At 36.6% G+C, this 25,424-nt stretch overlaps 1 protein-coding gene and 1 long non-coding RNA gene across 2 annotated transcripts in view; one reads left to right on the forward strand and one right to left on the reverse strand.

Moving 5' to 3' along the window:
- Positions 1 to 19,264, forward strand: part of LOC122233338 — a 70,262-nt gene extending 50,998 nt beyond the window's left edge. Inside the window, exon 4 of the long non-coding RNA XR_006210901.1 lies at positions 19,032 to 19,264. This is a non-coding gene — a long non-coding RNA (uncharacterized LOC122233338). The remainder of the gene's footprint in view (positions 1 to 19,031) is intronic.
- PCLO (piccolo presynaptic cytomatrix protein) overlaps positions 1 to 25,424 on the reverse strand; it is a 360,380-nt gene that overhangs the window by 111,705 nt on the left and 223,251 nt on the right. The gene's annotated exons all lie outside the window — the stretch shown is intronic.

Consider the following 25,424-nt stretch of genomic DNA (forward strand, 5'->3'; position numbering starts at 1 on the left):
AGAGGAGAGAATATGTGAATTAGAAGATAAAATTATGGAAAAAGAAGAAGCTGAGAAAAAGAGATTAAAAAAATCCAGGAGGATGAGGGGAGAATTAGAGAACTAAGTGATGCAATGAAACAGAACAATATCCATATAATAGGAATGCCAGAAGAGAGAGAGAAAGGAGCTGAAGGTGTACTTGAACAAATCATAGCGGCGTACTTCCCTGATCTGGGGAAGGTAAAAGGCATTGAAACCCAAGAGGCACAGAGAACTCCCTTCAGACGTAACTTGAATCAATCTTCTGCATGACATATCATAGTGAAACTGGCAAAATACAAGGATAAAGAGAAAATTCTGAAAGCAACTAGGGATAAACACGCTCTAACATATAAGGGGAGACCCATAAGACTAGTGGCAGACCTATCTACTGAAACTTGGCAGGCCAGAAAGGAATAGCAGGAAATCTTCAATGTGATGAACAGAAAAAAATATGCAGCTAAGAATCCTTTATCCAGCAAGTCTGTCATTCAGAATAGAAGGAGAGATAAAGGTCTCCCCAAACAAACAAAAACTGAAGGAATTCATCACCACTAAACCAGCCCTACAAGAGATCCAAGGGGGATTCTGTGAGTGAAATGTTGCAAGGACCAAAAAGTACCAGAGACATCACTACAAGCATGAAACCTACAGACATCACAATGACTCTAAACCCATTTCTTTTGATAATAACACTGAATGTAAATGGACTAAATGTTCCAACCAAAAGACATAGGGTACAAGAATGGATTAAAAAAACAAGACTCACCTATTTGCTGTCTACAAGAGACTCATTTTAGACCTGAGGACACCTTCAGATTGATAGTGAGGGATGGAGAACTATCTATCATGTTACTGGAAGTCAAAAGAAAGCTGGAGTAGCCATACTTATATCAGACAAACGACTTTAAATTAAAGGTTGTAACAAGAGAAGAAGAAGGGCATTATATAATAATCACAGGGTCCATCCATCAGGAGGAGCTAACAATTATAAATGTCTATAGCCGAATATGGGAGCCCCCAAATATATAAAACAATCACAAACATAAGCAACTTTATTGATAAGAATGTGGTAATTGTAGGGGACTTTAATACTCCGCTTCCAACAATGGATAGATCATCTAGACAGACGGTCAATAAAGAAACAAGGGCCCTGAATGATACATTGGATCAGATGGACTTGATAGATATATTTAGAACTCTGCATCCCAAAGCAACAGAATACACTTTCTTCTCGAGTTCACATGGAACATTCTCCAAGATAGATCACATACTGGGTCACAAAACAGTCCTTCATAAGTATAAAAGAATTGAGATCATACCATGCACACTTTCAGACCACAATGCTATGAAGCTTGAAATCAACCACAGGAAAAAGTCTGGAAAACCTCCAAAAGCATGGAGGTTAAAGAACACCCTACTAAAGAATGAATGAGTCAACCAGGCAATTAGAGAAGAAATTAAAAAATATATGGAAACAAATGATTATGAAAATAAAACAATCCAAACGCTTTGGGATGCAGCAAAGGCAGTCCTGAGAGGAAAATACATTGGAATCCAGGCCTATCTCAAGAAACAGGAAAAATCCCAAATACAAAATCTAACAGCACACCTAAAGGAAATAGAACCAGAACTGCAAAGACACTCCAGACCCAGCAGAAGAGAAATATTAAAGATCAGAGCAGAAATAAACAATATAGAATCTAAAAAACCTGTAGAGCAGATCAATGAAACCAAGAGTTGGTTTTTTGAAAACATAAACAAAATTGGTAAACCTCTAGCCAGGCTTCTCAAAAAGATAAAGGAGATGACCCAAATAGATAAAATCATGAATGAAAATGGAATGATTACAACCAATCCCTCAGAAATACAAGCAATTATCAGGAAATACTATGAAAAATTGTATGCCAACAAACTGGACAACCTGGAAGAAATGGACAAATTCCTAAGCACCCACACACTTCCAAAACTCAAACAGGAAGAAATAAAAAACTTGAACAGAGCCATAACCAGCGAAGAAATTGTATCAGTCATCAAAAATTTCCCAAAAAATAAGAGTCCAGGACCAGATGGCTTCCCAGGGGAATTCTACCAGACGTTTAAAGCAGAGATAATACCTATCCTCCTCAAGCTGTTTCAAAAAACAGAAAGGGGAGGAAAACTTCCAGACTCATTCTATGAAGCCAGCATTATTTTGATTCCAAAATCAGACAGAGACCCAGTAAAAAAAGAGAACTACAGGCCAATAACCTTGATGAATATGGATGCAAAAATTCTCAATAAGATACTAGCAAATCAAATTCAACAGCATATAAGAATTATTCACCATGATCAAGTGGGATTCATTCCTGGGCTGCAGGGCTGGTTCAACATTCGCAAATCAATCAATGTGATACATCACATTAATAAAAGAAAAGATAAGAATCATATGATTCTGTCAATTGCAGAAAAAGCATTTGACAAAATTCAGCATCCTTTCTTGATAACAATCCTTGAGAAAGTTGGGATAGAAGGAACATACTTAAACATCATAAAAGCCACTTATGAAAAGCCCACAGCTAATATCATACTCAATGGGGAAAAACTGAGAGCTTTCCCCCTGAGATCAGGAACACGACAGGGATGTCCACTCTCACCACTGTTGTTTAACATAGTATTGGAAGTGCTAGCATCAGCAATCCGACAACAAAAGGAAATCAAAGGCATCCAAATTGGCAAAGATGAAGTCAAGCTTTCACTTTTTGCAGATGACATGATATTATACTTGGAAAACCTGACAGACTTCAACAAAAGTCTACTGGAACTGATACATGAATTCAGTAAAGTCGCAGGATACAAAATCAATGTACAGAAATCAGTTGCATTCTTATACAGTAATAATGAAGCAACAGAAAGACAAATAAAGAAACTGATCCCATTCACAACTGCACCAAGAATCATAAAGTACCTAGGAATAAACCTAACCAAAGATGTAAATGATCTGTATGCTGAAAACTATAGAAAGCTTATGAAAGAAATTGAAGAAGATATAAAGAAATGGAAAAACATTCCGTGCTCATGGATTAGAAGAATAAATATTGTTAAAATGTCAATACTACCCAAAGCTATCTACACATTCAATACAATCCCAAACAAAATTGCACCAGTATTCTTCTCGAAGCTAGAACAAGCAATCCTAAAATTTGTATGGAACCACAAAAGACCGCAAATAGACAAAGTAATTTTGAAGAAGAAGACCAAAGCAGGAGGCATCACAATCCCAGACTTTAGCCTCCACTACAAAGCTGTAATCGTCAAGACAGCATGGTATTGGCACAAAAACAGACACACAGACCAATGGAATAGAATAGAAACCCCAGAATTAGACCCACAAAAGTATGGCCTATTAATCTTTAACAAAGCAGGAAAGAATATCCAATGGAAAAAAGACAGTGTCTTTAACAAATGGTGCTGGGAGAACTGGACAGCAACATGCAAAATGATGAAACTAGACCACTTTCTTACACCATTCACAAAAACAAACTCAAAATGAATAAAGGACCTGAATGTGAGACAGGAAACCATCAAAACCCTAGAGGAGAAAGCAGGAAAAAACCTCTCTGACCTCAGCTGCAGCAATTTCTTACTTGACACATCCCCAAAGACAAGGGAATTAAAAGCAAAAATGAACTACTGGGACCTCATGAAGATAAAAAGCTTCTGTACTGCCAATGAAACAATCAACAAAACTAAAAGGCAACCAACAGACTGGGAAAAGATATTTGCAAATGACATATCGGACAAAGGGCTAGTATCCAAAATCTTTAAAGAGCTCACCAAACTCCACACCCAAAATACAAAGAATCCAGTGAAGAAATGAGCAGAAAACATGCATAGACACTTCTCTAAAGAAGACGTCCAGATGGCCAACAGGCACATAAAAAGATGCTCAACATCGCTCCTCATCAGGGAAATACAAATTGAAACCACAGTCAGATACCACCTCACACCAGTCAGAGTGGCTGAAATGAACAAATCAGGGTATTATAGATGCTGGTGAGGATGTGGAGAAATGGGAACACTCTTGCACTCTTGGTGGGAATGCACTGGTGCAGCTCCTCTGGAAAACAGTGTGGAGGTTCCTCAAAATATTAAAAATAGATCTACCTTATGACCCAGCAATAGCACTGCTAGGAATTTACCCAACGGATACAGGAGTGCTGATGCATGGGGGCACTTGTACCCCAATGTTTATAGTAGCACTGTCAACAATAGCCAAATTATGGAAAAAGCCTAATGTCCATCAACTGATGAATGGATATAGAAATTGTGTTTTATATACACAAGGAATACTACTTGGCAATGAGAAAGAATGAAATATGGCCTTTTGCAGCAACGTGGATGGAACTGGAGACTGTTATGCTAAGTGAAATAAGTCATACAGAGAAAAACAAATACCATATGTTTTCACTCTTATGGGGATCCTGAGAAACTTAACAGAAGACCATGGGGGAGGGGAATGAGAAAAAAAAGAGGTTAGAGAGGGAGGGAGCCAAAACACAAGAGACTCTTCAAAACTGAGAACAAATGAGGGTTGGTGGGGGGTGGGAGGGAGGGGAGGGAAGGGTGGGTGATGGGTATTGAGAAGGGCACCTGTTGGGATGAGCACTGCATGTTGTATGGAAACCAATTTGACAATAAGTTTCATATTAAAAAAAAAGAAAAATAGAGGAAACAAAAGCAGAAATGACAGTGGGGACTTACTAGCAAAGTTATAGAACTAAAAAAATAAAAAATAAAAAAAAAATAAGAGAATACTGTGAACAGTTACATGCCCACAAATTAAATAACCTAGGCAAAATCCAAATGGAGAAATTCTAGAAATATTCAAATTACTAAAACTGAATCAAGAAAAAAATGAAAACATCTGAACAAATCTATAATAAGATCTATAAAAAGAGATTGAATAAGTAAACAAAAATCTCCCAGCCACAACGAAAAGAACCCAGGGTCAGATGGTTTCAGTGGTTAATTCTATCACAAAGAATAATGAACTACAGTTGTCCTGAAATGCTTCCCAAAACACAAGAGTAAGCACTTCTTAATTTATTTTATGAAGTATTACCTTGATACCAACATAAGACAAAGATACCAAAGAAAACTATAGACCAATATCATAAATGAAGATAGATGCAAAATTCTTCAACAACAAAGTACTACTAAACTAAGTCCAATACAATAGCATGTTAAGAGAATAACCTAGTAAGATTTATCCCAAGACTGCAGTGTGAGATACCATACTACAAGGTGAAAGTCAAAGTGATACAGCATAACCAGAAATTGAAGGAAAGAAACAGTATGATCATTTCAATTGATATAGAAAAAAATTTTTTTGATAAAATCCATCACGCTTTCATGGAAAAGACACTCACAAAATTAGGAACTGAAGCGAACTTCATTAACAGGATAAAGATAATTTATAAGAAAAACCACAGCTAACACCATACTTAATAATGAATGACTTCATGGAGAAAGACTGAATGCTTTTAACCTGAGATCAGGAACAGGATAAGGAAGCCTAGTTTTAACATTGCTATTCTACTTTATATTGGAGGATCTAGCCAGAGAAGTTAGTCAAGACAAATAAATAAAAGGCAAACAAATTGGGAAGGAAGAAATAAAACAATTCCATTTACAGATGGCATGATTCTATATATAGAAAATACCAAAGAATGCACAAAGAAACTAAGAGCTAATAAGTAAATATAGCAAACTTGCAGGGCACAAGATGAATGGAAAAATGTCAGTGGTGGTTCTATATATACCAGCAAAGACCAATATGAAAAGGAAATCAACAAAGCAATTACATTGATACCAGCATTTAAAGAATACAGTATGTAGGAATAATTTCACCAAAAAGGCAAGACTTATTAGTACACTGTTTACTATACTATAAATTAAAAAAAAATTGCTGAAAAACAAACAAAAAAGATAGCTAAATAAATGGAAAGATATCCTATGTTCATGGATTGGAAGGCTTATCATAAGGTTAGGATGACAATACTACCCAAAGTGATCAAAAGATTCACTGAAAACCCTATAAAAACCCCAGTGGCCTTCTTTTGCAGAAATAGAAAAGGTGATCATCAAGTTCATATGGAATTTCAAAGAGCCTCCATCAGCCAAAACTATATTTAAAGAGAAAAAACAAATTTGGAGGACCCACACTTTGTTATTTCAGAACAACTTGAAAGCTATAGTAATCAAAACAGTGCGGTACTGGCATAAGAACAAAAATAAATCAATAGTATGGAATTGAGAGTGTGGAAATAAACACATCTATGGTTAATTGATTTTTGACAAGGGTTCGAAAGCCATTAATAGGGAAAGAATATTTTCTTCAACAAATGGTGGTATATATCCATATGCAAAAGAATGGAAATGGACACCTACTTTATACCCTATTCAAAACTTAACTCAAAACTGAATGACTACCTAAATAAAAGGCCAAAACCATAAAACTGTTAATAGAAAACATGGAAATAAATCTTTATGACCTTGGAATTGGCAATGATTGTTAGATATGACATCAAAAGCATGAGCAAAAACAGGAAAAATAGATAAATGAAACTTCATCAAAAATTTCAAACTTCTGTGCATCCAAGGTCATTATTAAGAAAATGAAAAAAACAAAACAAAACTATAGAATGTGGGAAAAACTTGCAAAACATACATGTGATAATAGTCTAGTATCCAGAACATATAAAAAAGACTTGTAACTCAACAAAAAAAGACAAAAAGCCTAATTAAAAAATGGGCAAAGTGTAGGGAAGATGGCGGCTTAGGAGGACGCTGGGCTCACCGCGCGTCCTGCTGATCACTTAGATTCCACCTACACCTGCCTAAATAACCCAGAAAACCGCCAGAGGATTAGCAGAACGGAGTCTCCAGAGCCAAGCGCAGACGAGAGGTCCACGGAAGAGGGTAGGAAGGGCGGCTAGGCAGTGCGTGCTCCACGGACTAGCGGGAGGGAGCCGGGGCGGAGGGGCGGCCCGGGGCCAAGCAGAGCCCCCGAGTCTGGCTGGCAAAAGCAGAGGGGCCTGACGGACTGTGTTCCGACAGCAAGTGCGACTTAGCATCTGGGAGGTCATAAGTTAACAGCTCTGCTCAGAAAGCGGGAAGGCTGGAGGACAAAGGGAGGGAGAGCTGCTGAGCCCCCGGACAACAGAGCTCAGCTTGGCGGGGAACAAAGGCGCTCGACAGCGCCATCTCCCCCGCCCATCCCCCAGCCAAAATCCCAAAGGGAACCAGTTCCTGCCAGGGAACTTGCTTGCTCCGAGCAAACACCCAACTCTGTGCTTCTGTGGAGCCAAACCTCCGGCAGCGGATCTGACTCCCTCCCACTGCCACAGGGCCTCTCCTGAAGTGGATCACCTAAGGAGAAGCGAGCTAAGCCTGCCCCTCCTGCCCCCGTGGACCTTGCCTACACACCCCAGCTAATACGCCAGATCCCCAGCACCACAAGCCTGGCAGTGTGCAAGTCGCCCAGGCGAACCATGCCACCCCACAGTGAATCCCGCCCCTAGGAGGGGTGAAGAGAAGGCACACACCAGTCTGACTGTGGCCCCAGCGGTGGGCTGGGGGCAGACATCAGGTCGGACTGCGGCTCCGCCCACCAACTCCAGTTATACACCACAGCACAGGGGAAGTGCCCTGCAGGTCCGCTGCACCACTCCAGGGACTATCCAAAATGACCAAACGGAAGAATTCCCCTCAGAAGAATCTCCAGGAAATAACAAAAGCTAATGAACTGATCAAAAAGGATTTAAATAATATAACAGAAAGTGAATTTAGAATAATAGTCATAAAATTAATCGCTGGGCTTGAAAACAGTATAGAAGACAGCAGAGAATCTCTTGCTACAGAGATCAAGGGACTAAGGAACAGTCACGAGGAGCTGAAAAACGCTTTAAACGAAATGCAAAACAAAATGGAAATGACGACGGCTCGGCTTGAAGAGGCAGAGGAGAGAATAGGTGAACTAGAAGATAAAGTTATGGAAAAAGAGGAAGCTGAGAAAAAGAGAGATAAAAAAATCCAGGAGTATGAGGGGAAAATTAGAGAACTAAGTGATACACTAAAAAGAAATAATCTACGCATAATTGGTATCCCAGAGGAGGAAGAGAGAGGGAAAGGTGCTGAAGGGGTACTTGAACAAATTATAGCTGAGAACTTCCCTGAACTGGGGAAGGAAAAAGGCATTGAAATCCAAGAGGCACAGAGAACTCCCTTCAGACGTAACTTGAATCGATCTTCTGCACGACATATCATAGTGAAACTGGCAAAATACAAGGATAAAGAGAAAATTCTGAAAGCAGCTAGAGATAAACGTGCCCTCACATATAAAGGGAGACCTATAAGACTCGTGACTGATCTCTCTTTTGAAACTTGGCAGGCCAGAAAGGATTGGCACGAGATCTTCAGTGTGCTAAACAGAAAAAACATGCAGCCGAGAATCCTTTATCCAGCAAGTCTGTCATTTAGAATAGAAGGAGAGATAAAGGTCTTCCCAAACAAACAAAAAGTGAAGGAATTTGTCACCACGAAACCAGCCCTACAAGAAATCCTAAGGGGGATCCTGTGAGACAAAGTACCAGAGACATCACTACAAGCATAAAACATACACACATCACAATGACTCTAAACCCGTATCTTTCTATAATAACACTGAATGTAAATGGATTAAATGCGCCAACCAAAAGACATAGGGTATCAGAATGGATAAAAAAACAAGACCCATCTATTTGCTGTCTACAAGAGACTCATTTTAGATCTGAGGACACCTTTAGATTGAGAGTGAGGGGATGGAGAACTATTTATCATGCTACTGGAAGCCAAAAGAAAGCTGGAGTAGCCATACTTATATCAGACAAACTAAGGTTTAAATTAAAGGCTGTAACAAGAGATGAAGAAGGGCATTATATAATAATCACAGGGTCTATCCATCAGGAAGAGCTAAAAATTATAATTGTCTATGCGCCGAATACCGGAGCCCCCAAATATATAAAACAATTACTCATAAACATAAGCAACCTTATTGATAAGAATGTGGTGATTGCAGGGGACTTTAACACCCCACTTACAGAAATGGATAGATCATCTAGACACACGGTCAATAAAGAAACAAGGGCCCTGAATGATACATTGGATCAGATGGACTTGACAGATATATTTAGAACTCTGCATCTCAAAGCAACAGAATATACTTTCTTCTCAAGTGCACATGGAACATTCTCCAAGATAGATCATATACTGGGTCACAAAACAGCCCTTCATAAGTTTACAAGAATTGAAATTATACCATGCATACTTTCAGACCACAATGCTATGAAGCTTGAAATCAACCACAGGAAAAAGTCTGGAAAACCTCCAAAAGCATGGAGGTTAAAGAACACCCTACTAACGAATGAGTGGGTCAACCAGGCAATTAAGAAGAAATTAAAAAATATATGGAAACAAACGAAAATGAAAATACAACAATCCAAACACTTTGGGATGTAGCGAAGGCAGTCCTGAGAGGAAAATACATCACAATCCAAGCCTATCTCAAGAAACAGGAAAATCCCAAATACCAAATCTAACAGCACACCTAAAGGAAATAGAAGCAGAACAGCAAAGGCAGCCTAAACCCAGCAGAAGAAGAGAAATAATAAAGATCAGAGCAGAAATAAACAATATAGAATCTAAAAAAACTGTAGAGCAGATCAACGAAACCAAGAGTTGGTTTTTTGAAAAAATTAACAAAATTGGTAAACCTCTAGCCAGGCTTCTCAAAAAGAAAAGGGAGAGGACCCAAATAGATAAAATCATGAATGAAAATGGAATTATTACAACCAATCCCTCAGAGATACAAACAATTATCAGGGAATACTATGAAAAATTATATGCCAACAAATTGGACAACCTGGAAGAAATGGACAAATTCCTAAACACCCACACTCTTCCAAAACTCAATCAGGAGGAAATAGAAAGCTTGAACAGAGCCATAACCAGCAAAGAAATTGAATCGGTTATCAAAAATCTCCCAACAAATAAGAGTCCAGGACCAGATGGCTTGCCAGGGGAGTTCTACCAGACGTTTAAAGCAGAGATAATACCTATCCTTCTCAAGCTATTCCAAGAAATAGAAAGGGAAGGAAAACTTCCAGACTCATTCTATGAAGCCAGTATTACTTTGATTCCTAAACCAGACAGAGACCCAGTAAAAAAAGAGAACTACAGGCCAATATCCCTGATGAATATGGATGCAAAAATTCTCAATAAGATACTAGCAAATCGAATTCAACAGCATATAAAAAGAATTATTCACCATGATCAAGTGGGATTCATTCCTGGGATGCAGGGCTGGTTCAACATTCACAAATCAATCAACGTAATACATCACATTAATAAAAAAAAAAAAGAGAAGAACCATATGATCCTGTCAATCGATGCAGATAAGGCCTTTGACAAAATCCATCACCCTTTCTTAATAAAAACCCTTGAGAAAGTCGGGATAGAAGGAACATACTTACACATCATAAAAGCCATTTATGAAAAGCCCACAGCTAACATCATCCTCAACGGGGAAAAACTGAGAGCTTTTTCCTTGAGATCAGGAACACGACAGGGATGCCCACTCTCACCGCTGTTGTTTAACATAGTGTTGGAAGTTCTAGCATCAGTAATCAGACAACAAAAGGAAATCAAAGGCATCAAAATTGGCAAAGATGAACTCAAGCTTTCGCTTTTTGCAGATGACATGATATTATACATGGAAAATCCGATAGACTCCACCAAAAGTCTGCTAGAACTGATACATGAATTCAGCAAAGTTGCAGGATACAAAATCAATGTACAGAAATCAGTTGCATTCTTATACACTAACAATGAAGCAACAGAAAGACAAATAAAGAAACTGATCCCATTCACAATTGCACCAAGAAGCATAAAATACCTAGGAATAAATCTAACCAAAGATGTAAAAGATCTGTATGCTGAAAACTATAGAAAGCTTATGAAGGTATTGAAGAAGCCATAAAGAAATGGAAAAACATTCCATGCTCATGGATTGGAAGAATAAATATTGTCAAAATGTCAACACTCCCCAAAGCTATCTACACATTCAATGCAATCCCAATCAAAATTGCACCAGCATTCTTCTCGAAACTAGAACAAGCAATCCTAAAATTCATATGGAACCACAAAAGGCCCCGAATAGCCAAAGTAATTTTGAAGAAGAAGACCAAAGCACGAGGCATCACAATCCCAGACTTTAGCCTCCACTACAAAGCTGTAATCATCAAGACAGCATGGTATTGGCACAAAAACAGACACATAGACCAATGGAATAGAATAGAAACCCCAGAACTAGACCTACAAATGTATGGCCAACTCATCTTTGACAAAGCAGGAAAGAACATCCAATGGAAAAAAGAGAGTCTCTTTAACAAATGGTGCTGGGAGAACTGGACATCAACATGCAGAAGGTTGAAACTAGACCACTTTCTCACACCATTCACAAAAATAAACTCAAAATGGATAAAGGACCTGAATGTGAGACAGGAAACCATCAAAACCTTAGAGGAGAAAGCAGGAAAAGACCTCTCTGACCTCAGCCGTAGCAATCTCTTACTCGGCACATCCCCAAAGGCAAGGGAATTAAAAGCAAAAGTGAATTACTGGGACCTTATGAAGATAAAAAGCTTCTGCACAGCAAAGGAAACAACCAACAAAACTAAAAGGCAACCAACAGAATGGGAAAAGATATTTGCAAATGACATATCGGACAATGGGCTAGTATCCAAAATGTATACAGAGCTCACCAAACTCCACACCGGAAAAATAACTCAGTGAAGAAATGGGCAGAAAACATGAATAGACACTTCTCTAAAGAAGACATCCGGATGGCCAACAGGCACATGAAAAGATGCTCAACGTCACTCCTCATCAGTGAAATACAAATCAAAACCACACTCAGATATCACCTCATGCAAGTCAGAGTGGCTAAAATGAACAAATCAGGGGACTGGAGATGCTGGAGAGGATGTGGAGAGATGGGAACCCTCTTGCACTGTTGGTGGGAATGCAAATTGGTGCAGCTGCTCTGGAAAGCAGTGTGGAGTTTCCTCAGAAAATTAAAAATAGACCTACCCTATGACCCAGCAATAGCACTGCTAGGAATTTACCCAAGGGATACAGGAGTACTGATGCATAGGGGTACTTGTACCCCAATGTTTATAGCAGCACCCTCAACAATAGCCAAACTATGGAAAGAGCCTAAATGTCCATCAACTGATGAATGGATAAAGAAACTGTGGTTTATATAGACAATGGAATACTATGTGGCAATGAGAAAGAATGAAATACGGCCTTTTGTAGCAACATGGATGGAACTGGAGAGTGTGATGCTAAGTGAAATAAGCCATACAGAGAAAGACAGATATCATATGGTTTCACTCTTATGTGGATCCTGAGAAACTTAACAGAAACCCATGGGGGAGGGGAAGGAAAAAAAAAAAAAAGAGGTTAGAGTGGGAGAGAGCCAAAGCATAAGAGACTGTTAAAAACTGAGAACAAACTGAGGGTTGATGGGGGTGGGAGGGAAGGGAGGGTGGGTGACGGGTATTGAGGAGGGCACCTTTTGGGATGAGCACTGGGTGTTGTATGGAAACCAATTTGACAATAAATTTCATGTATTGAAAAAAAAATGGGCAAAAAATTTGAACAGTCATTTCTCCATATAAGAAATACAAATGACTAAGTACATGAAAAGATGCTCAATATCATTGGTCATTAGCAAATTAAAATCATAGTGAGATACTAATTCATATCTACTAGGATGAAAATGATAATGATGATAAATGGATAATAATATTGGAAGGATAAAGAAATGTTAGACTTTCATAAAGTCCTGATGGGAATACAAAATGTTCTACCTACTGTGGAAAATAGTTTGATAATTCCTTATAAAGTTAAATATGGAATTACCATATGACCCAGCAATTCCACTCCTAGGTGTATAGCTAAAAGAACTGAAAACAGGTACTCAAACAAATATCCGTGCATTAATGGTCAGTGCAATACTGTTTTAATAGTCAAAATGTACAAACAATCCTAGTATCCGTAAACAGATTAATGAAAAAAACAAACTGTGGCATACATAATCCAGGATAATTTAGACATAAAACATTGACACATACTACAAACCAAATGACCCTGGAAAACATTATTTGAGGTGAAAGAAGTTAGAGACAAAAGGTTATTACATGATTCTGTGCAGAGCAGGTAAAACCATACAGATAGAAAACAAACAGGTGGTTGCACAAGTTGAAGGGAAGAAGGAAGAGACAGTATGTGCTTAATAGACAAGGACAGGTAAGGAGGTAATGTTTGGTTTGATTACAAGTTGTTGGTACTGGATAGAGGTCCTGGTTGCACAATTTTGTGTATGCAAAATGCCACTAAATCATTCACTTTTAAATGGTTAATTTTATGTTATGCAAATTTCACCTCATTTTAAAAAAAACAGGATATATTATTACTCCTCAAATTCTGAGATATGAACAAAATCTAAACACGTTTTAAAACAAGTAAAACAGTTTTACTTCTGGGGAGCCTGGGTGGCTCAGTTGGTCTGACTCTTGATTTCGGTCAGGTCATGATTTCATGTTTTTGTGAGATTGAGCCCCACATTGGGCTCTTCTCTAACCTCACAGAGGCTGCTTGGGATTCTCTCTGTCCCTTTTTCTCTGCCCCTTCCCTGCTCATGTGTGTGCTTGTCTCTCTCAAAATAAACGCTTAATTTTTTTTTTTTACTTCTGGAATGTATATGTTTTTGTTAAAATTATGTTTTAAAGTTGTAGTTCATGGTAGTGGCTATTAAAATCTAGCTATAATTTTCTGCATTTGCAAAAAACAAAAACAAACTATGCCTCATTTTATAATAAACTGAACCGGCCACATTTTTTTTTTATGTGTCTGTATTATTTCTATAGTAGAAAATCAAAATCTTCAACCTTCTAAACTGCATCAACTCCTTGAAACACTCAAAAGATTTTGTATAGTTAATTAGAATATGATAAAATGTACTTCTCACATGAGTAATTAGGCTCTGATATGCTTTTGGATACTTTGTCTAATTTTGGCACTAGCATTCCATTGCATATTTGACATGCTCAATGCTAGGTGAATGTGAAAAAAAATGACAGTTTTTCCTTTTTCTCAATTTTTACAAATTTAAACCAGCCACACTGTTACTTAGGGACAAATAGACTCCATTGTTTGCAATTAACCAGCGGCACCCAAACTTTGCTTTCATGTTTCAGTAACAAAATATTATACACGCTGAAGGATACATTACAGTGTGGCCAGATAATTTATTGAAAACTTCAATTGTGTTTTGTTCTTCCTGCTGTAAGAGATCAGAATAATGAGAGGTATTCTACTTTCTTAATCATATGAAGATAGGTCTGTGTCATATTCAAGATCTGAGAGCTTTGCAAGGGACCATTTGAGTTATAGAGTCCATCCAAACAAAGTTAACCCCTTTATCTGTACAGACACATTTAAATTCTAGTTGGACAGCAATGCCAATGATAAGGACTTTTAAGAACCATGGCCTTGGAAATCACATAAGGCCCTGATTTGCCAAGCTTGACATATAAACAGAAGAGAGGTTGTCTTTAAGGATCTATGGAGGCTTAGACCGTGACAAAACCATCAGTGAATAATATATGTGATTAATTTGCTTTAAAGGATTAAAGAAATATGACATTTTGATACTTCAGTGTTATAAAGTCACATGTTTACTACAAGAGTATAAAGATTAAAGTGAAACTAAAGATAATGGTTTCAGAAGTAAGACAATTATATTTCTAAATTCTGTATTTTCATTAGAAAGACACACTGCTGTGTAAGAATACAGTTATACTTCTTAACTAGTGTGTGGCTTCATTCAACAATACGTTTCCTTGACTATTTTCCTAGGAGAAAAGAAAATGCTTAAAGGTACTGATGACCTCCTTTTTCTCTTCCTTAAATCTTCCACTGTCGTCATTATTGCCAAGTTTAAAACTGCTCTTTCTGTAGTTACTGCTTGAAAAATGTATTACAGCAGCGAAACATATTCTGCTTATACACTCTTATGTAGGCAAAAAGAAGGCTTGATGGCCAGTAAGCATAAAGAGAAACAAAGAAGTAACTTAAAAGCATGGACATAACCTAAAGGCTATGAAAACTTGATAGTTTAAGAAAGTAACAGATCAGAACACTGGAAGATGAACACAGATACCTCTCACTTTCTCAATTAATTTAAAAATTTTTTGATGTTTTATTTATTTATTTTTGAGAGACAGTGTGTGTGCAAGCAGAGGAGGGGTAGAGAGAGACAGATACCGAGAATTTGAAGCAGGCTCCAGGCTCTGAGCCGCAGAGCCCTACACAGGGCTTGAACTCACAGACTGTGAGATCATGACCTCAGCCAAAGTCAGTCACTTAACAGATGAGCCACCCAGGCACCCCTCTCATTTAGCTTTTACCTGGTGCTTCCGAACTAGCACACTGGATGCTAGGACTCATGATCTACCACTGATTCCTTCTTCAAGGTAAAGCATCATTTACAGCTGTACCAGGCCACGCTGAGATAATGACAATATTCCCTCATCAGAAAATGTTACACGGGTTATGCAGACTGTCTGAAGTAGAATAATAAAGTTAATAAAATATTTCAAGGATTAACATGAAAACTTATCCTAAAACAGAAACACAATTTAAAAAATAAAAAAAGTTCCCCTCTTCCCTTTCAGCAGCCTTTTCTTTGTACGCTTGCATGCTGACTATGGTACTATGGCTGCCTGCGAATTATTCCATTTTGATAATAATTATTGATCCACAAAGAGAGATTGTAGTGACCTCCAAGGCTTCTATAAAATATTTCCCAATTGGCAATCTTTCACCACTACAAAATTAACTTGATTTCACATGGTGTAAGGTGTAAATCTCTAATTATGCTACGTTTCTGCACATGGTGCACTGGAATTATGATTGCTTACTTATGTGCTACGTTTTCCAGAGCACTGAATCATTACCAATTTAAGGGACGATTCAATAACTATCTATCAACAGTCACAGAAAACATAATGACCATTTTAATAGTGGTGGAGAGTGTCTACTAAATTATCTTGGGATAGTAAAGATATTTTATGTTTAGACTCTTTAAAACCACAAAATCACAGAAATCTCTGGTGTTTCTTGTTTCTCTCTCATTGATTGATTACCCATCCTGGGGCCTACTATACAACCTTCCTTGGAACATGAGATTAAAATAGTTCAGCTGGTTTTTATCTATATATGTTTGCAATGATTTAAGTATGTATTTTTCATAAGCCCAAATCATGTGACATTGCTCCCCACAAATTAAAGAACACATTTTCCTTGGACAGTACTTGACCATGGCCCTCATTCCACATAAACTGCTGGATCATTTGATTAGAAGACAACACTATAGATAAGTGACAAAAGAAGGCAGTTAATTTTTTTAAAAAATGGCAAGGATTATTTTATTCAGTCTTCTAGAAGATAAAGTTCCTGGGCTCATATAAATATGACAATATATTTACTAAATATTTAGTAGACATTTTGAGAGGTTCACTTATCTTTCCAATTCTCAATTCTACACATTCAATTGCATGAAAATAAAGGTATACGTGGATGGGTGTTTAGATGATTTCCCAGATGGATAATTAATGAAACCCGAGCTTAGTGAGTGTTGTTCATTTGAGCGAGCATTTATAGGCATCACATCCTGCCATAAAGGGGAGAACTGAGAAACCACCAACAAAGATTTTTCGAAATATAACATTGCTTTTTCTGTTACGAACATTTCTGTTGCTTTAATACCTATGACACTCTGAAGAAATTTATGCACATTTATTCCCATCAAAAGTAAAATTCATATTGTGAAGTCAAGGCTTTCACAAAGTATTATGAAATTCTCCACCATTAGCACTAATTAGTACTTGAAGCAGAGATTTCATATCCAGGTTCAAAGAAGTAAATGACTAAGCCATACTAGCAGCTTCTATGCCTGGAGACAGCTCTGTGATTAGGGCGGAGCTTTATCAAACAAAATAAAACAAAACAAAAGCCAATGGGGACTCTGCTTGTTCCTGTCACCTAAAATATGGTCCAGACTACTAAGAGTAATTAACTCATGTAGCTAAAACAACTTAATACAGAACCCAAACAATTTTTGTATATGCATAATTTTTCTTAAACATATTTAATCATTCACTTGAGGAGAAAGGAGGAGTAACAAGTGTAATCACCTTCTATTAAAAACTTCTATTTCTACTAAATTTGTATTCCCTCAAGAGGGTTATTTACTGTTCTTCATAAAGCTAAGCTTTTACTTGCCATTTCACAAAAATTTTTCAACCAAAAAAATTCTGCAAAAGTAGTTCTATAATATCCAGATTAATGATTTCTTATACTATTTTTAATTTCAATCCCTTGCAACTTATTCTTGAGGTAAAAATAAGATAGATTTAAAAATCCTTTTGTTGGGGAACCCTCTTGCACTATTGATGGGAATGCAAATTGGTGCAGCCACTCTGAAAAACAGTGTGGAGTTTCCTCAAAAGATTAAAAACAGAACTACCCTATGATCAGCAATTGCGCTAGTAGAAATTTACCCAAAGGATACAGGAGTGCTTATTTGAAGGGCCACATGCACCCCAATGTTTATAGCACTGCTATCAAATTATGGAAAGATCCCAAATGTCCACCAACTGATGAATGGATTAACAAGATATGGTGTGTATGTATGTGTACACACACACACACACACACACACACGCACACACACACACACTGGAATACTACTTGGCAATGAAGAAGAATGAAATGTTGCCATTTGCAACAACGTGGATGGAACTAGATGGTATTATGTTAAGTGAAATAGGTTAGTCAGAGAAAGACAGAGATCATATAATTTCACTTATATGTGGAATTTGAGAAACTTAACATATGATCATAGGGGAAGGGTAGGAAAAATAAGATAAAAACAGAGAGGGAAACAAACCATAAGAGACTCTTAAATACAGAGAACAAACTGAGGGTTGATTGGGGTAGGGAAAACGGGTAATAGCATTAAGGAGGGCACTTGTTGGGATGAGCACTGTGTATTGCATGTAAGTGGTGAGTCAATGGAATCTACTCCTGAAGCCAAGGACTACACCGTATGTTAGCTAACTTGAGAATAAATAAAATAAAATAAGTTAATTAATTAAAATTCCTTTGTTGTTTATAGCTTCAGGCTACATTAGCTGAGGTAGTTCATTTAAAACTCCATTTACCTCAGCACATTTGTTCTAAAGTTCTCTCCTAATTCAAACTCTTCACATAATTCAAGACATAGAACAGTACCAATGAGAAAACCCTACTAAATCTAGGACCTCATTTGATGCAAATGGAATTAATCTAGGCTGAGTGTGGGGGTGCAAAGAACGCTGAGCTGGATTTGAGATTCCTCATTTTAAACTGTGATATAAAAGACACATATAGCCTGCAGAAAATAAGTGGTTTGGATCTTAACCAAGCAAGTGCATATGAAAATATTTTATTAGTTCTATGAGACCACAAAAGCATTAGGTATTTTATGTGTGAATGTATATTGTATATATGCATGTATATGTCTACATGCCTATTATAAATGTATACAGTAGTCCTCCCTGATCCATGGGAGACCTGTTCCAAGAACCTCAGTGGATTCCTAAATCATGGATAGTACCGAACCCTATATATTGTTTTTTCCTATACTTACATATCTGTGATAAAGTTGAATTTATAAATTAGAATAAGAGATTAACTATAGTAATAAATTAGAACAATTATAATATACTATAATAAAAGTTACATGAATGTGGTCTCTTCTCCCTCTACCTCAAAATATCTCACTATATTTATTCTTCTTCTTCTTGTGATAATGCTAGATGGTAAAACGCCTACATGATGGGATGAAGTGAGGTGAATGTCAGGCATTGTGATTTTCCACGTTAAGCTGCTACTGGCCATCTGACAATACCACAGAAGGGGGATCATCTACTTCCAGACTGTGGTTGACTACAGTAACTGAAGCCATGGAAAGCAAAACCACGGATATTTTGATGTTGCATATGACGATAAGAAAATGTCACACAAGTACTAAAGTCCATTGTGCTGCCTCTCAATACCTTATGCCTCAAAGTATAAGTCGACTTTTCCAAATTTTGTAATATAATCATTTTAGTGGTTTCCTAATTTTTTTTCAATAAGAGCCAATGCAGATTAGATAATCTTAAATAATTAGTAATTTTAAGAAATATATACAAATCTTCAAAGGTGCATGTGTGTATGTTAGGAGGGGATGTATTTGGGAGATTATACATGTAGCTTCATTGGACGGTCAGTTAGAAGTCACACAACTGTTCAAAAGAGAAAGTGTAGTGAATTGATAAGAAAATAATACTATGCCCCCAAATCAAATAATCCAGTGAAGAAATGGGCAAAAGACATAAAGAGACACTCTTCCAAAGAAGACATTCAGGTTGCTAACAGACATGAAAAGATGCTCAACATCACCCATCTTCAGGGGAAATACAAATCAAAACCACAATGAGATACCACCTCACACCTGTGAGAGAGGCTACAATGAACAACTCAGGAACAACAGATGTTGGCGAGGATGTGGAGAAAGAGGAGCATTTTGGCACTGCTGGTGGGAATGCAAACTGGTCCATTCACTCTGGACAACAGTATGGAGGTTCATTAAAAAATTAAAAATCAAACTACCCTATGACCCAGCAATTGCACTACCAGGTATTTGTACAAAAGATACAAAAATGCTGATTCCAAGGGGTACATTCACCCCAATGTTTACAGCAGCAGTATCAACAATAGCCAAATTATGGAAAGAGCCCAAATGTCCATCAACTGATGAATGGATAAAGAAGATGTGGTGTGTGTGTAGATAGATAGATAGATAGATAGATAGATAGTGGAATATTACTTGGCAATCAAAATGAATGAAATCTTGCTGTTTGCAACAACATGGATGGAAGTAGAAGGTATTATGCTAAGCAAAATAAGTCAGAGAAAGATAAACATATGATTTCACTCATATGTGTAATTTAAGAAACAAAACATGAACACAGGGGAAGGGAAGGAAAAATAAAACAAAAACAGAGAGGGAGACAAAACATAAGAGACTCTTAAATACAGAGAACAAACTGAGGGTTGATGGGGGGGGGGGTGTGGGAGAGAGGAAAATGGGTGATGGGCATTGAGGAGGGCACTTGTTGGGATGAGTACCGGGATTGTATGTTAAGTGATGAACCACGGAATCTACCCCCAAAACCAAGAGCACACTTTACACACTGTATGTTAGTCAGTTTGACAATAATTATATTTAAAAAATAATAAAATAAAAAGTTCTATAAAACTGTAAAAATAAATGAATGAATAAATAAATAAATAAATAAATAAATAAATAAATAAATAAAAATTCTAAAAAAAGAAAGAAACTAATACTATGGGGCACCTGGGTGGCTCAGTTGGTCAAATGTTTGACTCTTGATTTCGGCTCAGGTCATGGTCTCACCGTCACGGAATTGAGCCCCTGAGCCTCCCATGTAGGACTCCATGCTGATAGCACATAGGGCTCCACGCTCTTGGGTGGAAGCCTGCTTAGGATTCTCTCTTTCTCCCTTATTCTCTGCACCTCTCCTGCTTGTGCTGTGTCTCTCAAAACGAACATAAAAAAACAAAAACAAAACCAAAACCTAATACTATGATAATACACTTAGGAAGCTAATTAATGTTAAATAATGTTCTATGTTTTTAAACTGCATCAGTAACAATCAATGCTCTATTAATTCATAGCCCCTGTGTGTTAAACCGGCATGTCCAAATAGTTAAGTGTTACATTTTTTAGCACAGGTCTCTCAGTGAACATTAGAATCATAAATCTGTTTCTTTTAATTATGCTCATTTGCATATATTTAAATGCAGATGTCTAGTTAAAGATAATATGAATGATTTTTTTCTTCTTCAGTCTAAAAAGTTGTGTTTTAAAATTAATCCTTACATATTGACTGTAGCAATGTTAACGAATTAGCACTAAATTGAAGAGATCAACTTAAAACCTTTCTGGTTTTCACTCAGTGTGTACATATACACATATATATATATGTATATATATGTATACATACATATATAAAATACAACATAATATGTATAACATATAATGTAATATATGTGTTTATATAATATTTACAATATATGTACATACATTAGTTTTTATTTTTAGAAACTAATAATTCTCATAAATTATTTTACTGCCATTTATTTTGAAAAACACTTAAAATAGTATTTTCTATTTCAATTTTAAAGCACCTATATTTTCAAATGCAGGATTTTAATCATAAAAAAGTATCATGAAAAAAATATATTAATAATAAAGAGCTATAGAAAGAATAATTATGATTTACAAAGCCAATCTTAAATATATGACTAATCTTTACTGACATACATAAATACCACCATTATAAAACAGGTAATTTCATCAAAATTTTAACAGACTGATTTACTTTGTTTTTCAAAAGAGTAATAAAAAGCAATCCCTAATAAATATTAATTTTCAAAACATAGTAGGCCATCCTAGTCATTATTTCTTAATTCTGCATGTTCTGAGAGAAATAAAATTGATAGAAATAAAATTTTTCACTTTAGGTTATGGAAATTACTTTCAGATATACATATTAAAGAGTTCCAAAAATCTTAAAAATAGCTATCAAAACAGCAGTCAATGAAGCAAAACATATTCTTGTTAAAATCAGCTCATGAATACCATCTGGTTTGCAATAGGATCCTGGTTTGAAGTCTAGGATAAAAGGATTTTAGGGGTGCCTGGGTGGCTCAGTTGGTTGAGTGTCTGACTCTTGATTTCAGTTGCATGATCTCACAGTCATGGGATCGAGTTCCGTATAGGGCTCTGTGCTGGTTGTGTAGAACCTGCGTGGCATTCTTTCTCTCCCTCTCTCTTTGCCCTTCCTTCCCTCTCTCTTTCTCTCTCTCAAAATAAATAAACTTTAAAAAAAAATTAATAAAGAGTTTGCTTTATTATTCAAAAAGCTCTGTATTTGTTCAATAAGTCTAAGAGTAGGAAACAACAGCTTTAATACTCTATGTATTTTTAAGGCATACAGAGGTGATAATATTTTAAATGTAGCTTATTTTTAGTGTAAAAAGTGGTATATATCATCACTGACAAAACATGTGCTACTTCTGCAATACATATCTTTTTTAAAAGAAATAATTTAAAATGTTAATTTTTAAGATCAAGAAATCTTTGAGTGAATTAGATCCCTTGTAGCTGCAAACAAATCCTATGAATTCACAATGCTATTTCTCCCAGTGGATGTCACTTTCTCCCCTGATTTTGTAGAGGACATGCTATATTAATCTTGCATCCTGAAGTTATTGATCATCTGAGGTAATGATGTAAATCGGTCTCTTTGTATATAAGAAAGATAAAAGGCATGAGGAACACATTTTGGTGCTCTGGTTTATTTACCCAGAAAAGTAAATTTAAAATGGTTATAGAGCAGAGGAATCCACTTTCTAGAGAAGCAGCATTATATATTCCATGAAATAAGAAAGCCACATAATTACTAGGATATTTGAGAATTATTTGTATCAACCCATAAAGTAAAGCTCTTTAATGACAGTTGGTAAACTTGTGCTGAAGAAATAGAGATATTGCTAAATGTCTACCTGACAAAAGGAACTCAACACTACTGGATATCTATAGTTGCCAGACTTTGTGATGGGAAGGTAGTGAATGTCACTTCATTTAATCATTACAGATAGATATTTGTTCATTCCACATCATTTTCCACCTTTTTTTTTTTTTTTTTTTTTTTTTTACTATTTGGCTCCCATTAAGCATTCTAATTGAAGAAGTATTCTACTAATAAAAGTGAGAAAATCATTGTGTACATAGTACCTTTCATTAGAAAGCATACTTCTTCCCTTGCTCTTTCTAAATTGTGATGAAAAGAAATAATTATCAAGTTGTGTCTAAGTAGTCAGCTTAACCCCTTGGAAGCAATAAATTTTGACTTTGTTTTTGTTATATCTCTTGAGAATTTTCCCAAGGAACAAACTGAAGGACTTAAGAAAAAAGGTAGTAATTTTCTTCCATCTATATTCAAAGTTAAAAATTTTCATTTGTAAAGGGAATTCAGCTACAAGGTAAAACTTTTTCGTTACACAGAAGTTATCAAAAAACAGATTTTGGCTTTGGAGCTATGACTTTGATATGAGAATGATGGGGTCTGGAAAATGGAAGAATGTCTTACAGACATTGGGGAACATTACATAACTCAATAAAATTATCTCAGATAACTCCCTGCTTCAGTTATGCATGCTGTACACATTATTTTGTGATTTTTATGTTAATTAGTGCTAATTTTAATAAATTGAATATACAGGACATTGTAGGGGTTAGCCTGAACTCAAAGTGCCATTGAAACACTAACTAGACACTAATGATGCTTCTGCCTTAGAACTCCTATGTCAAAGATGTGATCCAAGTTCCAAGATGGAAAAACCATATGTGAATTAAAGGATCTTATGCCACACACAGGTGAATTCCAAAAGGGTGGGAATAAAATGAAATTTAAATCTCCAGGAAGGAAGATTCATTCTTTCTCTTTTTCTTTCTTTCTTTCTTTCTTTCTTTCTTTCTTTCTTTCTTTCTTTCTTTCTTTCTATTTCTTTCTTTTTTTTCTTTCTTTCTATCTATCTACCTATCTATCTACCTATCGTGTATGAGGGGGAAAGGGGCAGAGGGAGAGAGAGAATTTAAGGAGGCTCCAAACTCAAAACAAAGCACGCATGAAATGGGGCTCAATCCCACAACCCTAGGATCATGACCCAAATTGAAATCAAGAGTTGGATGCGCAGTCAACTAAGACACACAGGTGCCTCAGGAAAATTTTACCCATAAGGAAGAATTCTGTAATAACCAAAGTGCTCCAAAAAGTTTCTGAGACAGTTACTAAGGAAAAAAAAAATGAGTATGGAAAGATGACCAAAAGTCAACCAACCAAGCAAAAACAGTCCACATTTGTCTGTGAACAAACAAAATGTACAGGATAGTGCTTCAATACATATTACGAGCTGAAATGTGTCTCTCCCCCCTCCCCCGACCACACATAAAAAAAGTATGTTGGTGTACTAATCCCTAACACCTCAGAATGTGAAACTATTTAGACACAGAGCCTTTACGGAGGTAGTCAAATTATAACTGAGTCACTGATGCGGAACCTAATCTAGAGGACTGGTGTCCTTATGAAGAAAGGAAATTTGGACAAAGAGATGGACAGAGAAGGAAGACAAGGTGAAAATACAGGGATACCGCTATCTACAAGACAAGGAATGACAGAGGCTAGGAGAAGCTGGGAGAGCGGCCTGGAAGAGCCCTCAGAAGGAACCAACCCTGTTAATACCTTGATTTTGGACTTTTAGCCTCTAGAACTGAAACAATAAATTTCCCTTTTCTTAAGCCATCCAGTGTGTGGTACTTTGTTCTGAGAAACCTAGCAAACTAATACAGTTCATGGGCAAGAAGAGCAAAATGATCCCAGTCAAGCATGAACTCTGCCTCTTGAGTCACCTTGTACCTTTAGAGCTTACCACAGTGTCTGAAAAAGAGCAAAGAGTGAGTGACTGAGATAATGGGTGAATGAAAGCAAGAATACATTTAAAAATGAATAAACCTAACTGAGGGATTTAAATCAGAATTGTAGGTAGAGCAGAGGAAATGACAAGATAAAAAGACCAAGCATGGTCCTGAATTAGTAAGAAAAATCAGATAATGGCGAGTTTTTTTAAGAGACTAATAGAAAACAAGAACTGTGAAGTTCAGAGGCTAATATTCTAATTCTGACCAGATCACTGGTTTATTAAGGAACAATGATAAAGGCACTAATCTACTCTGGGTTTTGTTCTTCATCTGTAAGGTAAATGGACTGCCTAATAGCTGAATACCATTCAACTTGTTCAGTGTGTCTGCCAGATGTGTTACCCAAAGATAAACAAAGTGGAAGTCACACTTTAAGTAAAGGGGGTATCATTTTATGTTATCAACAGGACTGGCTAGGATGGGTCTAGATTGTGGCAATGAAAAAGTAAGTGACCAGAGTCTTTTAATACATGTCTTGGCCCATTGCTTTTATGCTTATACTTCTCCCTTTAATACATTTATTCAATAAATATTGAGTGTCTATTTTGTGCCAGGCATTGTTCTAGGCACTTGGGACTAGAGAGCTACAATCAATGCA

The sequence above is a fragment of the Panthera tigris genome, chromosome A2 (genome assembly GCF_018350195.1).
Source record: "Panthera tigris isolate Pti1 chromosome A2, P.tigris_Pti1_mat1.1, whole genome shotgun sequence".
NCBI lineage: Eukaryota > Metazoa > Chordata > Mammalia > Carnivora > Felidae > Panthera > Panthera tigris.